The sequence below is a fragment of the Mastigoproctus giganteus genome, chromosome 7 (assembly GCF_048544385.1).
Source record: "Mastigoproctus giganteus isolate SK-2022 chromosome 7, ASM4854438v1, whole genome shotgun sequence".
Lineage (NCBI taxonomy): Eukaryota > Metazoa > Arthropoda > Arachnida > Uropygi > Thelyphonidae > Mastigoproctus > Mastigoproctus giganteus.
The window spans coordinates 228,082,637-228,101,206 of NC_143581.1; the positions used below are offsets into that span (position 1 = coordinate 228,082,637).

At 37.4% G+C, this 18,570-nt stretch overlaps 1 non-coding gene across 1 annotated transcript; it reads left to right on the plus strand.

The window, feature by feature from the left end:
* Positions 1–1,467: 1,467 nt before the first annotated feature.
* Positions 1,468–1,540, plus strand: TRNAV-CAC (transfer RNA valine (anticodon CAC)). The gene has a single exon. It is a non-coding gene; the product is annotated as a tRNA-Val (tRNA).
* The last annotated feature ends 17,030 nt before the right edge of the window (positions 1,541–18,570 follow it).

Below are 18,570 nucleotides of genomic sequence, written 5' to 3' on the forward strand. Positions count from 1 at the left end.
TTTTTTTTTTCTTGCAGTAAAGAACATTTCTTTATTAAAACAAATGATGTTATTTGGCAATAGATTTTTTATTTGAAGGGTTTTTTTTTTTTTTTTTTTTTGCTATCAAGGAAAAATTATAAAATCAAATATTTATAACTTGTCCCTAAATGAGGTGAACTATTTGTAAAAATAAGACACACGGGAAAACACAATAAGGACAACTCAGTCGAAAAATATCTAAATGAAATAATATTAACCATTCATTTGTGAGATTTCACACTGCGTTCTAAGACCAGTTTACTATGTGTGCTCGATACGTTCCCTATTATCCTGGCGGTACTGGATTCGGTAGGTGATTGACATTGCCACAACAACATATGTTTATTCTGTTTTTGAATACTTGACAATAATATCTTTCAGCTCTGGAATTAGTAGAACTTGTATATTACCCCAAAATGAGTAAGTTGCTTTATGCTCACTCTGTATTTGCAGCATTGTGAGCCATGATAGAGTGAAAAGGCCAAGGAATTTCAAGAATTAAAATCGCCGAGTTAAATGGAACTTTAAATAGGAATATTAGAAAAAAATATTTAATAACAAAACTTTTCAGAAGTAATAATATAAAAACGTACCACAAAGATGAACACGAGCAGTGAGTTCGGGTTGTTAGCTGTGTAAGTGGTGGGAATTTTGCGCGCAACGTATTGAGAATGTGCGCAAATATATGGATACAATACCCGTTCATTCCACGAGGAGGCGGGCCATAACTGTTCACGTACTGTACGCATAATTATGCGTAAATTATGCCATTATGTTTATTGTTGTTGTAGGCTTTAGGCGTATCAGCGATCGAGACCACGTTCCATCGCTGTGTATTATGTCTGTACAAGTGTGGCTTCAATCCACAAAACATGCAAATTGCCGGCTCAGAAATTCAGAATAACTCACAGTGAAAAAACTTTATTTCCTCCTTCTGAGATCGGCTACCTACAGTTCCAATGAAAGAAGCCATTAGAAATTTGTAGAAATATGGGTTCGAGTTCCAGATTTCTCCAAACAGGGCACTGCCAATATACTGTCACGTAGGACTGTATATTGTTTAGTGACGCAGATAGAAAGAAAAGATGAAACTAAAAATAAAAATTATTACATTGAAATTGAAAACATTATTATACGTTTTGGCATAGGGGATATATTCCCAAATGCGTTCTGGATGTAGCATACCTGTGTGCCCCTTTAAAAATCGAAAAATAACTTAATAACTTATCATAAACCTTTCGCGAAAATTTTCCATCTTGTGTTTATATCTGCCTGAGTAAGCTGTATACATTTTATATGAAAGTATTTTGTTGGACGTAAGAAATTAAATGAAGACATTCGTGGAAAAAAAAAAAAAAAAAAACTTATTGGACCGCGGCAGCAATGCAATAAGCTAAACCGATGCCGATGGATAGAGAAATAGAAAGAGTTGAACATCAGTTGTAAGTGCTTGTGGTGTAATGGTAATCACGTCCGCTTCACACGCGGAAGGTCCCAAGTTCGACCCTTGGCAAGCGCAGTCTTTCTTTCTTTTTTTGAATATCATTAACCAGGAAAAATGATAACGAAGTTTAGTATACTACGTTACACTGGCTAGTTGTTGGTTGTTGTAGGTCTGTAGGCGCATTAGCAACTTAGGACATATTGCTCCATATACAATATGTCTGCAAATTGCGTGTTTGGTAGTTGTTTTTCTGGACAACAAAAAACCAAGTTTCAGGGAGAAAAAAAAGCATGTTACCCTTGCCTGAGACTGACTAACTCAGCTACGTTGTGAGAAAACTCATAAAAATTCCTCGCGTCACCGACCTCAAGTCTTTACCACTCGGTGTGGGGAGGACGGTAATTATACCAATTGTACTACCCACGAAGGCATTAAGTTACACGTACCCTCACGAGTAGCAGATCGGGTGAAAAAAGGCCGAGGTTTTAATCCCTTCAATGACGATATTTTTTTTTTTTGTTGTTTTTTTCTCAAGATGGCTGAGTTAGTCGATCTCAGGAGAAGGTTACAGGATCCTCCCTCTAGAAACTCGAATTTTACCAGGTAAAACAGCAAAAGAGACCAAGAATACATCTAGTGCTTAACACACACACACACTTAACCTAACCTCAAATGCCACCTTACCCATTGTATTCATCTAACATTACATATTTTATTTATCAGTTTATTCATTTGTTATTCTCTAAAAGAAAAATGAATACTGGTTTCGGAATTCTGAGGAATTTCGAAACCAGTATTTCTTGAAAATATGAAATGATCATAAAACTTAGGAGTAATGGAAGTTGGGTTTAACAAAGTTAATGCTCAGCTTTAAACGCTATTAAATTCAACATTATGGTGTAATTAAACGGGTTACATCCTTTTATGTGAGAATCCCAACAATTCCGGAAAATCATTAGCAATGTTTTCTCAGTACCAAAGCTGCACCTAACAGGTGTTGAGCGTGTTCAAAAAAGAAAAAAGAAAAAGCGTTTTATGGGGACGACTTTCTGGATGCCTTATAAGTTATTCATTTATTACCCCTGAATAAAATAGGCAATGCAATTTTGAAAATGGCAGCGTTTACATAGAGCAAAAAAAACCTGTATTTATGCATATTGCAGACTAATGCACAAAAGAGGAAACGTTTGCAAAATAATTGATAGAAACGTGATTGAAATTTAGTAGAACATTACGGTATGGCACAACAACTGTGTGCAAAGCATATCGTTTCTGAAATATGCAAATTAGGTCATTCGTATTTGAAAATGAGTAGCCTGTATAGGAGGTTATTGACCTTACAGGAATAGGGATATGATAGCCAGGCAAATTTCATAGAAAAAGAATACCACCACGGTATTCTTAACACATCGACGCTAAATTTTCCTCCACTTCTTGTTAAGTTATGGTAGTCCATTTGAAAGTTATATCAGTGAATTTTATTTACGGTAGTTGTAACTTAATAGTTTTCGAAGCCGAACTTATGTCTAGACAAATAAGGAAGTCGTTTAGGACCTGTAAATTAGTTTCTGGCGTTATTACTTGAAAGTCTTCTGTAGCACTTTGCTCTGTAGGCGGCCAGAGTGCTGAAGTTTCGTGTAACAGCCAAAATTTATAAATTCATCTATGATAGTAATAGTATTAATATTAGTAGTGGCAAATTATGCAAAAACGCAGGCATATATAGCAACAGCAAAAAAAAAAAAAACAAAAAAACTCGCACGTCATCCATACCCCCCTTATAATTTGTTGATTCTTCCTTGAATTGATCCAACTTACAAACCAGTTTTCAAAATCACAGTGTCGTATGAAATTAATTTCGTATTATTCTATTTTGACTTTCAGAGCAAATATAATAATTATCACACCTTTGACTGCGCAGAACCATGTTAATTTTTCATTTACAATAGATGTAACTATTGCCAAAACAAGGGCGAGGCAGACGGGGCACTTGACCAGGTGCAAAAAAAATCAGGGGTGTAGTAATCCATGCAGAAATAAAACCAGAGGCATTGGGGATGAGGTGCAAATTTAGTATACTTCAGGTGCAAAAATATCTAGTTGTAGCGTTGGATGTAGCAAAAAGGATATGGAGTAGCCCTAGACTCCAGATCCTGAACGCATTTTTTCCTGTTTTAGGTTTTAAGAAATCGGTGTTCCCAATTTAACCACTGGTTCCACTGGTGTTTTTCGTTTTGCACAAAAATTTGCGCATATATAGCTAATTCCTGAGGAGACAAGTATTTTTTGTCGAATTATTATCTCTCTACTTCATCCATTTCTAAAGTAACAGGGAAATTCATTAACTGCCAACTCCTTCACAATCGTGAAATCATTAGTTTGATTAATAATTGAGAGTGTGAACTCCGTAGTATCAATTTTTTCACTTTGTCACATATCTTTAGAAAACTTGGAACTTAGACGTTTGGAGAAAACTCAAGTTGCTGCTCTAGATGAGTGGTTCTCAAAGGTTGTTACCAGCGACCTCAAAATGAATGACTCAGTTTTTCCCGACACGTACACACGCACACAAATTTGGAGAACCAAACAGACTGAAATTCTTAATACAAGGATTTTGAATTCCTCCTCCACTTCTTCACAATCTACCATGCTCCATAGTTTCACAAGCACTGACTCCTGATATCTGAAAGACATTTTATCATGTTCGAAATAATGAAGCTCCTACCCATGGTCTATATTTTGCAATTGATTAACCGGTTTCATTTTTGGTTACATACTTTCAGCTAAAGTATTTCAAGGTTCTGTTGTATCATTTCTTTTTCCTTGGTGCATTAATTACCTTCGTCTATTACCTGGAAATCGAATTCATAGTCTTGCTGATGATGGTATGTTAATTTAGTTTGTCAAGCACTAGAGGATTTGTGATTGTCAAACAATCACAAAAAATCTCTGCAATGGAATATTCTTGAATCACTGCATTTCACCTCACACAGGTGTTTTTGCTGCTTGTTTTTCTTACAGATATTCCATGGGTATGTTCTGAATTGACATCTCTAATTCTACCTCTTTTATTCGAAACCATCTTGATCACGTGCATCTAATAGTCAACATCCATTCAAGCTTAACTTCAACTTCATGTTTCTTCAACTTCTATCCACTGAGTCCTGTTTGCTACACATTTCACATAAACACGAACTTATGACTGAAGGCAAACTAATAAACTTTTATTGTATTGGATCAATGGCCAGACGAAAGTCGCTGTAGCAACAATAATGAACACTTAAATAAAGAATGAAGCTCTGATGAAGACTCTTCATATTTACCTGGTTATTGCATTACTAAGAAGCAGGAAACGTTTAATTCGATAGACATCTTTTAAGTAATGCAGGCCAGCGAATACTGGCATATGGCCAATTTGTATAATGATAAACAGACCGTACCATCAGCATAATTGCGGTCGCTGCAGCTCTTTGGAGAATGACACACGAGACCCAACATTTCCACTTACGCAATACAAAGCAAATTTATATGTCAATAGCGGTGACACATATTTATACACTGGGGAGTTATCTATCCTTCCTGCATGAGGCAAAGTCAACAGGAACTTAGAAAGCGATGTAATAAATTAGAAACCACCTGGAGAATTGCAAGAAGTGATGTCCTTGGCCATAGTGCTTCCATATATGTTTAGAGTTGGCTGAGTCACTTTGTTTCAACTCTGTTACTTGTCACGAAATATGATCTTCATCTCAGAAGGCAGTTTCATAACTTTTCATAATATTGTTGATAATCCTGACTTGCTAGATCTTGAATCTCTTCAGTTTTTTCAGGCCTTGCTTAAAGAAGCATCATTCAAGGAATACTTCTTTTAAATTTTTTATTCATCTCTGAAGGATATTCTAAGATTCTTTGAAACTAAAAACTGTATTATGATTGGTTTTAGAAGTTATATTGTATTGCTTAAAAAATTTGCATTGCTTAGTTTGTAAATCGCCCTCCTCTTCCCGGATGGAAAAGACCTGAATTCGAATCCTGTTGATGACGTGAGCAATTTTTATGGGCTTTTTCACAACAACACTACTGAGTTAATCGATCTCAGGAGAGGGTAGCATGGTTTTTTCTCCTGGAAACTCGGGTTTTTCGTACAGAAAACTGGACATCAACCATAGAACACACGCAACTTACGGACATACTCCTGAGGTCTTCCTCCGTTTTGCAAACATCCCCTCCCCTTTCTTCGATAAAAATTCTTGATTATAATACATTTTTCATTATATATAGCCTTGCGACACTTTACTGCATTATACAGGCAATGGGGAATGTTATTTTCTCCGTATATGTTTTGAGTATGCAAAGTGTTTATTTCAAAATACAGAAACTGGATCCAGTAGAAAGTGGTCGTGGTAATGCACTGTAGACTTTGAAAATCTGTGGGGTAAAGCTCATTGCACTGTTAAAAATATTTTATACTTACCAGACAGGAATATATATACACCTATTATGGGGAAATATGCAGGATGGATAAGAAGTTAGAGTCTCTATTTTGGTCATAACGTTTTTGGAATATAATATAAACTAACGTTTGTTTATTTTGTCTCAATAAGCTTTACAGTTTTATTAGAATAATGGAAAAAAAGCCTATTGACGAAAGACTACAAATAGTGACTATTCTGAGAAGTCCATAAAAGCCGAGTGGGGAATTTTCCATTTACTATTGAAGGAGCCTAAATATTTGAAAGATTGAAATTCAATATGTCTAAATTAGTTGATCTCCTCAGCTGACACTTAACTACGAATTATGGCCACCCCCCTCCAGTTTTTCCGATTTTTCTCTCCTTCACTGTCGATGTGGTAGTTTCACCACCAAATCGCTAGGCGCGTGAATGACAACAGAAAGTTTTACAATTCAAATTATTTACTATGATGAATTAGATCTCAAATTAAATAGAGATGGTAATTGCCATATTGTGTCTATTGGGCAACAAAAACTTCTCACACTTGAATCATAAAACAAATTAACTCTCATTGGACTGTAATTTTATTTTATTTTATTATGAAATCCCCAAACACGAAAGGTATTAGAACCTGTGGTACTTAACATCGTGCATGGATTGAAGGTTGAGAAGATGAAAGAAGATATTTGTTGATATTAGATTTGAATTTTTGTAGATCGTCATTTTTAGGAAACAGTATAAAAGTGAGGTTGTTCTAGAAAATGGAATTTAAGGAATAAACGAGGAAAAAGAAAATTTGGTTCTGTGAGTTTGACCTTGGAGAGTACAAGGATAATGGTTGCGGCACGTGTTCAGACTGGTTTGGAAAAGAGAGAGAGAGAGAGAGAGAGAGAGAGAGAGCGGGAATTATAGAAGTAAATCCAGTTGGCAAACCATCTATAGAAAAGGCATGCAGTAGAAACAGAGAGGAGTCTTTGCTCCCCACCCTAGATGTGAGGAACAATATTTCACGGCAGGGCGGATTTGCGATTTGTACAGAGTGAGCAGCTGTTTGGAAGAAAAGTAACGCCGAGAGCGAACGAGAAAACCCAGTTTTTTAGATGAATAAGAAGCAATGTTTGTGATGTGCTTATGCCAAGAGAGATTAGAAGTCAGGGTAGTCACCAACAGGGGTGATCGTCTCTAGAAATCAGAGTGTTATAGAAATAAGCATAGGAGCAGGAGAACCCTTTTTGCGAGATATAAGACAGGGCTAAGTTTTAGAAGGACCGAAATCAACTAAGCTATCTTTGCTCCAATGGAGAATTTCCCGGAGATCAGCATTTAAAGAATATCCACTGCCAATTGGTAGTAGTCAAATTACCAGATGAACAACGGTACACGACACTACACATGTACAATATCCATACACTTTTGAATCTCTGGCATTTCCAGTAAACTGGCACACCCATCACAATGCAGGCAACGCGGAGATGGGAGAAACCCCTGGTGCCGCTTGACACCAAACACACTTTATCAATGTAGTGGATGTCTGCGCGGTAGCACAGTGGTATCGTCACCGTCTTCCCCACACCGGGTGGAAAAGGCCCAAGTTCGAATCCTGTCGCTGAGTTAGACGATGTCAGGTGTAGATAGCAAGGTTTCTCACCAGAAACTGGGGTTTTTCTTCCAGCAAAACAGGCAAATCGACCAGAGAACACACGCAATTTACAGACACAATACACATGGGTAGTTGAATTAACATTCTGGGTGACCCTAATAAATAGTCTTTTTTTTTTTCAAATTATTTTTACCAATGTAGTGGATATTCGAGTTTTGCATCAGCAAAACTATTGATAGGATTTCCGGTAGATGGAAGAAGGTCATTAATATACTAGAGGAAACAGTGGGAGAAAAAAACTGAATCTTGGGGGACACGAGCATTAGTGGAGAAGTTAGAAGACAGAGAGCCATCCACCATCACCCGCAGTGAGCGGTCAGAGAGAAAACTGTATATCCAATTACAAAAAACAGTTGGCAAACCATAAAATGGAAGCTTAGTTAGAAGACTTTCACGCTAACAGCAGCTGCTTGAGTTTCATTAAACTTTTCCATTGAATTTGTCCATAGATGGGTAACGTAAGCCAGCTTATCACCAGTGGATCGACACTGAAGGAATCCATACTGACGATCATTGATCAGATGGAAGGTTTCCAGATAGTTTATTAGGAATTGGCAGTTAATTGATTTCTGTATTACTTTAGACAGTGTAGAAGTAAGTGCAATGGGATAATAATTAGATGGGAGGGATTTGTAACCGTTTTTTGGAGCTGGCTGGATATGAGCAAATTTCCAATCAGAAAGGAAAACACCTTCGGCTTGGAAATTTGCTCATATCCAGCCTTCAACTTGGAATAAGAAAGCGAAAAAGGCTACAGAGAAGAGGAGAGAGCCCAGAAGCACAGGTTTAGAGAAAAAGTGGAGAAATACGAACAGGGCCTGCCGCTTTCTTGGCATCAAGACTGTACAAAATTCTTCTGACATCCTTTTGAGGAAAGACCATAGTAGGCACGACCCCAGGACGGAAGACCAACTACTGCTCATATCCATTTGCGGAAGAATATCATCTGAGGGAGTGCTGCGACCTTTCTTTCTCTGATGATACAAGTCTTGCAAACTCTTGTCTAAGCAGACTGAATGATTTTATATCTATCCACAATTTCAGTTAAAAACATATCAGTGTGTGATGCACCTGCTATTAATTTCTTCTTGTATGACGGTATATGGCTGAAAAAATCTCTTGGAAGATGAATTGGCCATAGTGGACCTATCTAATGTCACCAGATGTGACCTCAGCACACCTTTTATTGCGTGGCCATTTAAACTAGCTTTGCGAGATAATGAATTGCTCTTTATCCCTAGAACTCATAGGATTTCATTGATTCCAGTAATTTATTTATTTATTTTTCCTAATGAGTAATGTTGGTTGAAAGACTAATAAATAATCAAAATATCATTTTATCCAAAGGGAGATTTTGTTGAATGAAGCAGATATTTCTGACTGCTTGTCTGCTACTGCAATTTAGCAGTAACCCTTGGCCGTAATGGTATATTTGAAACCGTTATGAGTTTTTAATAACTCCAATGCAATTGATTTTTAATATGCTTTGTTCATTATACGTCCTTGCATCATCATAATAATTAAGAAATTTTTATCTGGAAAACTCAGGTTCGGTTAATGGTCGTTGTTTTAAATAGCTTCTACGACTAATTGAAATAGGTATTAGTAAAAACAAAAATTTCCTTTTATCTTCTAGCAACCGCGAATATCTCTTACTCTCATTAGCAGTTAAAATTAACGATTATCTCTTAGGTGATCGCGAACTATAACTTTCAGTCGATTTTCATTTTCACTAAGATTAAATGACACAGAGCCGGATATTTATTGCAACACAGGTTCCTAAATAGATTATTATTTCTGAATAGGCGTGTATTAATATTATTTTTATATTTTTGTTTCCACTTTTTGTAACTCGCCCACATCTATAGTACCCATAGTAATATTCGTGGAGAATTAATATTAATCTAAGTAGGTCTACGCAAGCAGGAAGGAATTCGACCTCGAACAGGAAATAACGCCAACTCATGCTTTCGAAACACATCGACCTAGAGAAACAATAAATAATTTCTCAACTGCTCGGAACATTAGACATTCTTTAAAATATTTTGTTCATTGCCATGTTCCGCCATCTAGTGGGAAAACATTAAAGCAATGAGATTAATTTGACTTGGCGTGAACATTATAAAAAATATTAAAATAATATTATAAAAACTGTTAAGAAAATATCTATAAAATTATTATTATAAATATTATTATAATCTTCTTCTTCTTCTTCTTTATCTTCGCCTTCTTCCTACGTTTATATGGGGTCGGCATTTCCGTCCTTAATCCTTTTCTTCCATTCCTCCCTATCCTGGGCTTCCTCTCTCTTTTAAATTCTCTGCCACCTTGTCCTTCCATCTCAGCTTAGGTCTCCCCCTTTTCCTCTTCCCTATCACCTACAACTTTTCACACCTCTTCTGTCTTTCCTCGTCACACCACACATCCATCTTAGCATCCTCATCTCCACCACTTCCATCTTATTCTCCTGGGCCCTTGTAATCGCCCATGTCTCAGCACCGTACATCAATGCGGGTCTAACCACAGTTTTATACACTCTTTTCCCTTCATTCTACAATTAATTTTCTTATCACCCAGCACCCCACTCATCTTTCTCCAGTTCAGCCATCCACATTGCACTCTATGCTGTATTTCTGCACTCAATCCTCCATCCCTCTCAACGTTCGATCCCAGATACTTAAATTTCGAAACTGATGGTAGCTTTTCCTCCTGCAGTTTTATAGAACTCTCATCTTCTCCATTCAATACCATATATTCTGTCTTTGTTCTACTTATCCTCATGCCTCTTTCTTCCAACGCTTTCCTCCATTCCTCCGTTTTCTTTATTAATCTAATATCTATTATTATTATTATTTTATTTATATTTGTCTAAAATTTTTACTTAAAGAAAAGTTTGAATTGTAAAACATCCGACGCACACACCGGACCTCGCGATTTTCCAAATCAATTCTGGTTTGCAGTGATGCAGGGGAGAGGGGTTGCCATCCAAAATCATACATTAATCGTCTTTCTCTCTCTCGCCTCACTTATTGGCTTGAACCTGAAGGAGCAGATGCTCGAAGTCTTCCTCGTGTTGCTCAAACCTACCTTGTAAATATTGGCATGGTGCGCTGTCATCTTGAAAATATCCCTGTCTGGAGTAAACAAACATTTCCAGGTGCTCTCCAAATGGCTCAATGGAACCAAGGGTATCCTACCAAAATATCCCCACTTCTTTTCCAGCAGCCGAACTCATAGGTAGCACAGTTAGTATGATCACTATCCTCCCCACAGCGGGTGGAAAAGACATGAATCGAATCCTGTCAATGACGGGAGGAATTCTTATGGGTCTTTATCACAACATAGCTGCGCTAATCGGCCTCAGGCGAAGGTAGCATGGTTTTCTTCCGGAAACTGGGGATTTCCAATTTACAGATATAAAATATACGGTGCCATATGGTCTAAGTGATACATCTAAAACTTTACAACAATCATCTCCAGCAGCCTATTGTGTCTGTACGCAAAATTATGAAATGATGGTACCAGTGCCTTGTGTCATTACCTCCATATGTAAACTCTTCCTTTGGTGTTAAAAATTAGAAACTAGACACATCGGACCACATGATTTGAGTGCCCAACTTTGCGTTCTTGACGCCAACGTAGCCATATTTTTTGTTTGTTGTTCCAGTTGATCTTCCACGATGGTCATCTAGTTCCGTAGTGAATTCTTTGTAGCATTCTTCGCTCAGTGAGGGAATAATGACATGTGATGTTGTTGTATTAAATGCAGAAATTAGCGGGTCCATCCTTTGGCAACAATTACATTTATAATCCACTCCAGAAGCCGAGAATCCCACTCCATCACTGTACTTTGTCCGTCACAGTTTGACTGTTCCCAGATGTTTTCCAAGCGTATTTCCATTCTTTAAAGAGACGAATGGTTCTAGTCTTTGAACAATTGATAATACAGCTATCTCTCTGCTGTAGCATTGCTAAATGCTCACCAACAATCATACCTCCTTGAAAGTTCCTACGTAAGATCTTCTCGGTTCCCCATTGCTGGTGAACTGATTTGGGCACTCCCTGGGTCTGAAATACTTTCCTACGCACACCATGACCCCTTCCATTTATATATGTTTGCGTGATTGTTGCATATAACCCAAATTTCCGTGGTCCTAATAAAGTAGCAGAAACATGCAAAAATATGGTTTTGAAATAACTTTGGGGTATTCTAGTTCAGCAACAATTCTTAGCTATTTCACAAGATATAAGAGATTAATTAAATTAATTAATGCCACTAATTCTGTTGTTTCCTTAGCCCATGCTATAAAATGTGTACAGTTCCTTAAATGGTAAAATAAATAAATATATTTGATATAAGGAAGCACTACTTCTAAAAAAAACAAAAAACAAACAAACAAAACGCATTGATTTAATTGGGCATTTTAGTGCTGCATGTTCACGTTTAAAATGCCCTTGAAGTCCGCTTTTCGCAGTAAATCATGATTTATCTTTCCTTCCACAAGATGGCGACACTGTGAGTTCGCAGAATTTTTCCCCGAGACATTGCCACGAATCACTCCCACGATTTCATTCTTGTCCCATAATGCAAGGCAGCTTCAAGCCCACCATGAATTGGAAGGATGTTGGAAAGAGCAAAATCGATTTGGCAATACTTAGCGAGTCGACTCGGAGTAGACTTGCTAAGTTTTTTGTGTTTTTGTATACCCGATGTTGAGTGGCAAATGCACTTACACGTTTAATGGTTCCCAAATAAATACGTTTTTCAAACAGACCAAACCGATTTATACAAATTTTTACATAATTTTATCAAAATTCTTTTTCAAGTTCATTCAAGCCAGAGCAGCAATATTTTGACACCAAAAAGAACTAAATTAGACATACACCTGATGAGCCAAAACATTATGACCAGCGAGTCGTTATGCAAATCGAAGCAACTGCAGGTGAACTACGGCGCGTGCGCGGGCCGGAACACGGTATAAAAAACACCTGATACTGAGCTCTGTTAATGAGTGTTACGTTTGTTCTTCAGATGGGAAAGGCAGCGGACTTAAGCGAGTGTGACAAATGCCAAATTGCAGTGGCCAGACGACTGGGTCAGAGCTTATCCGAAACGGATAAGGTGGGGTGCTCAGGGTCAGCCGTGGTTAGTACCTACCAAAAGTGGTCCGAGGAGGGAAAACCCACGAACCGCCGTCAAGGTGTTGGACGACCACAGCTCATCAATGTTCGAAGTGAGCGAAGGCTCTTCCGGATGGTGGCAACAGAAGGGCGACTGTGGCGCAACTCGCCGGTAATTGGAATGCTGGTGACGGAAGTAATGTGTCACAACACACAGTGCATTGAACCCTGCTGAAAATGGGTCTGTGTAGACTGTTCTCCGCCCGTCACGGTGTCCTAGCTCATGACGGGCGGAGGACAGTCACTTTTCTCATTTTTTTTTTTTTTTTTTGTTCGTGACACACATATGGCTTTACCTTGACAGAGTTTGTGTAAAAATGGAACAGAGCAACGAGGTGAAGATGAACCAGGAGTCGCCCGTACATAAAACATACCTAATACATACCTAAACATCTTTTCTGAACCGGGTGCCCTAACTCAATTTACTTTAAACCTCCTCCTTCTCCCTACCACCTCCTTTTTCTCCTGGTGGGGTCAGTCCCCACTTACCTTTCTGGGGTTACCTTCCCTATCATTCCCATACTTCTATCTGTTCGCCCCCCTTCTTCAGTCTTCACCCCTACTCTAACTGAATATACGCTTTTTTTTTTTTTTTTTAGGCACTTGCCACTGAAATCTTAGGAAATTAGGTGGCAGGGCCTGCCATAGTATTTGCTTCTAATGCGATCAGTGCATGCCTGGCCTGCCTCATCGATGCAAAGTGTGGGCAACGGGGGGGGGAGGTCCCACTAGGGGCACAACGACTAAAAGGTCAGAGGAACAACACAACATGACACTACACAACAAACGTATACCTTACACTTTTTAAAATCTCTGGCTTTCACCGTGTTCTGTGTTTCACAAACAGAGTACACAACACGGAGATGGGGGAAACCCCAGGGCCGTTAGACAATGACCACTTTATACACTTTACCTAAACATCATGATCTGCGCGAGTAGCACAGTGGTATCGTCACCGTCCTCCCCACACACCGAGTGGAAAAGGCCCGGGTTCGAATCCCGTCGATGACGCGAGGAACTTTAACCGGATTTTTTCACTCCGTGGCTGAGTTAGTCGGTCTCAGGCGTAGATAGCAATGTTTTTCCCCAGAAATTGGGGTTTTTCGTCCAGCAAAACAGACAAATCGACCATAGAACACACGCAGTTAACAGACATAAGACACACAACACGGCAGATGAATTTAATTATTCGGGTCCTTAAATTAATAGTTAGGTTTTTTACCTAAACATCATTGCTGACCAGGTACACCCTTTCATGGCAACGGTCTTCTCCTCCGGCGGTGCCATCTTTCAGCAGGATAATGCGCCATGCCACACCGCCCGGATTTTTCGAGACTGGTTCGCGGAACATGAGGAAGACTTCCATGTTTTGCCCAGGAAGTCTCCAAATTACCCAGACATCAATCCTATCGAGCATCTGTGGTTTTAATTGGCAATTTTCTGCCTTTATTTTGCTCCTTCCGTTCTGTCACTATTGCCATGAAATACCATCTTGATTAATTTTTTCACTTTTAATATAGTTGGAGAAGGATGTTACGTGGTGGGTTTCCATTGAATCTAGATTTAATGTGTAGTGATTTAGTTAATAGCTAAATACACTATCTTAATATTCACGTGATGTATAAGAGTGGCTATTCAATTCTGTTTCAAATTCTTCTAAAGGTACTCCCAACTTATGATGCAAAACTTACCTTGAGACGAAGTAAGTTTTTGCACAACTTGTTTTGCAAAAAATGTCTCTAGCAATTAAGATGCTTACTGAAATTCTTTCATGATAAAAATAAAAGCAATTGTAAATTAAATTACAATCTTAGAAGTCACACCTCTTATCAACACCATCAAGTTCAACACTTTCGATTTTGTCACATGTTTCGTTCTTTTTTATAATTACAGAGTAAATTGTGCATATTTATGCATAATGCACAACTTCATAGCTATTCGGAATAAAAGTACGTACTTCATCAGTTATTTACAACTTTATTTCCTAAAACGATACTAGCTACTTCTTTTGTACAGGAAGACAACAAATATAATGTCCCACCAAAACCCTAGGACATAGTTATGAAGAAAAAAACATTTATTTATTCAAATAAATGAATAGCGTATTTGCCCACCTTTGGCTGTAATCTCCTTCGATACATCTTTAAAGATTTTTCTACTAATTTCTATTAAGAAAAAGATGGTGGTATTAAAACTTAAAACGACCCACTTAACCTTTAAAGTATTCGTGAGTTCCGCTAACGAAAAGGGCCATCATGACATTGTCCTAACTCTCGAGTTCTAATTTATCCAACGATGCGCTGTTGGATTGAAGTTGTACTTCTGTGCTGGCCTATGCAATGTTCCAATATCATACTCTTCAAACCACGCGTTTCCTTTCTTTTGATTGTGAAATCGTAAAGCGTAAACTCATTTACCTTAAGCCCCTAAGTTGTTTTATTTGTCAAGGAGTGACGTCTATTTTGCTGTTACCTCATGGCTTGAGTTACCTCGACGCAGACTCAAATAATAATATCAGCCAGCATATAGTCTATAGTATCTAAAAAAAAAAAACTTGCCTTCTGACTCACGAGATGGCGACACTAGAACCACATTTCTAAAATTATTTTTTGTGACTATGCTCTTACGTAACTCTCAAAATGTCCTCGTAGCAATAATAAAAGTGAAGCAGAGCTGTTTCACCCATGAGACAAGTACAAAGGGTTACTTGGGCCTTCTGTTCTTGGGGATACTCCTAAAAGCTTACATAATCTGTTTTATATTTCCAGGTTTCATGTTTTAAGTTTTTCAACATTAGTGGAATGCATATTAATACTAAATATTTATTTTAAGGGTAAAATATAGATTTTATTGTTCATAAACAAACACAACAATATACATATATAAAACACATCAAAATTCACTAAAAGGCTAGGTTTTGTTGGTTAAGGCGACACTGCTTATATCTCCTTGTTTAAGTTAAATTTTTATACTTAGACCAGAACTCATAAATCTATATAGCTGCCATTTTCTAAATGTACAGCTGCGACCTACTTATTATAAATAAGAAAAAAATAATAATAAATAAATTCTAGAACAAAGTTGTAACGCTGTTGTAAATTTCCAGAGCGAGCGCATTTATTACAGCGCCCTCTTATTTTTTGCTTTTTTAATAAAATTTTTGTCATGCTCAACTAGTTTCGAAAAATATTTTGTAACTGAATTTTATCTGCTTGAAGTTTCTAGCTTGTCAAAGAGCTTCACTCCATTTCTAAATCTCGTTAAGATATATTATAAATTGCAAATCCAGCGTGTAACGTCTGAATCATAAAAACGTGGCTAGGGAGGACTCTTGCTCATAACTGGGGCAAGAAACCTGTACAAGAACTCAGTATGACGTCACAGATTGTAGCTACAAAGCCTCAGACAGAGTAAGTTCAAAATATTTTCTGTAAATTTTTTCCAAAACTTTTCGATAGAACGTATCATAGCTGTGTTTGGCTGTATGTTCTCTAACAGGAAACAAAGAAAAAAAAAAAAAAAAAAATCTAACAGCGTATAAATTCAGAACAGAAGAAAAGCAAACGGGCATCTTTCTTTTGGGTTTCTCCCCTGAGACTATCGCAGAATAAATGCACTAATTATACTCCAAAATTAATGCAACAATTAGGGTTTTACCTGGCAGGGCGTGATTCCTGTACTTGAGTACCACGACACCCTAACAATAAAATTAATCAGTTTGGTGGGTGGGAGAGTGCGTCTCCTATGGGTGGAATTTTTGCATTTGCGTTGCTAGAGGTGAGTGCCCTTTAGTTTTTTATTAGTTTTCATGTTTTAATTTTATTATTAAGGTGTCTTGACACTGAGGTAGCAGAATATCTCCTTGCAACGTAGAACCTTATATTGCCGCATTAATTTTCTGATTTAATTCAGCCAGGGTGGTTGATTGTTGAACAAACTTCCATCTGCTGTTGTGAATATGGGTAGTTTGAATAAATTTAATGAAAAACTATAAAAATTATTGGATGGATGGACAGGTACTGTGGGAGGATTTTTTTTGGGGGAGGTGGAGGCCGATTCTGTATAAAAGCTTGCTTTCTTGCATGATTTGACTACTATTACTAATTTCTGGTGTTCTTTTTCTACAATAGTCTCGGAGATATCTTCGTCTTAGGATCAATTCATTACTAAATTGTGTCTTATGTGGCTGTTGGACACCAAATTTCGTGTTTGGACTGTCTGTAATTTTTTTTTTACTGACACAAAATGAACCTCTCTTAAAAAAAAAAAAAGAAATAGCTTAAATAAGCAAGGTCATGAGCACACTATGTTAATGTAACTGAATTTTTAATTATTTTGATGAAATTTTGAAGCTGTTTATTCGATCAACAAACAATGACCAACTGGAAATCCGGCAATGGAAACTATTTTTGCAATCGGGATGTTGCGGTTACTTTTTCATCCAGATTTTTCGGGGCGATTTCGTAAAATTCCGGCTGGATAATATTATTAGTGTCCCTCAGTGTAGTATCGACATATATCGATGCTACATTGAGGGGCGTCATAATTTACAAGTAGCTGATCTGTAATAATGGTTAGAGAATATTTGCTGCTGCGACATTTTAAGTTCGAAAATAGTCTTTACAACATTGTACTGTTTTCAATTTATTTAAGAACTGGTTCCACAGAAACTGTAGCGGATGCCGACGCACTGTATATATATTTATATGCCATAGACCAGTGGTCTCCAAAGTGGAGTGCGCGAGATAATCCTCAATAAATCAATATTTATTAATTATGAAAACTTTAGTTTTTCGACAAGTAATCAAAAATAAAAATACTTCAATATGTGACTTTGTTTGATCACGCGGCTTTATTTGATCATGCCATCGATTATGCACGTTCGAGTACATGCATTTTGTACTTGAACTTCAGTTTAATTTTGTTTTGTATTTTTTTATTTGTGATCTTTTAAAATTATATGTAATTTTATATATAATGCCTTCCATGTAAATGATTTATAAAAAATAAATATATATATATATATATATATATTAAACTTATATATTTAATTTTTTATTCTGGGGTGCGCGCTAGTCCTTTTAAGTAAAATAAGAGTGTGCGACCAAAAATGTTTGGAGACCACTGCGATAGATGGTAATAACAAAGACCAGGTAAGTCGCGCACAAGGTGACCGTTTTTCTCTCTTCCGATGTCTTATGATAGGAGTATTGGAAACCCCTCTTATAGTTCCAACTTTCTCTCTTTAGACTTGCGTCTTTATACTTCTCAAGAAGACGATGAAAGGACAAAGTTTTTGTCCGACTTTGTCATTTCAAGCAGATGGCCAAAAGATTCTTTTGGCAGCAACCATCATATTTTATGTCCACTAGAAAGGTTATCGACCCAACATTTCACTAGGAAGAATATCGACTTCCTAGTGATAGTCGGGACATATGCCTTAGTTGCTATGGAGATTTCATTCAGGTAAATAAACGCTTCATACACGTTTTCGTCTTTGCTCGCTTTTCATTTGAGCACCTCTTCTAGTAAAGTGTCTTTTTTCGTTTCCTTTTTTTTATTGTCACGTTTGTATATTAACTTCAGAATTGAGATCGTCTTCAAGGTGTAAATAGATAATGATGAAAGTCTGTCCTTTGTCATCGCTCACCTCAACCAGTTCATCGACCCCAACAACGTTCAGAAGCTTCTCTCAGAGGTAACTGCACCAAAGCTAACGAGAGCGCAAGTAACATCGATTTGAAGGTACCTGCGTCAAGTTTGACGATACTTCAATTTTCAGTGCAGTTATGGCGATTGCATTTTCTGCA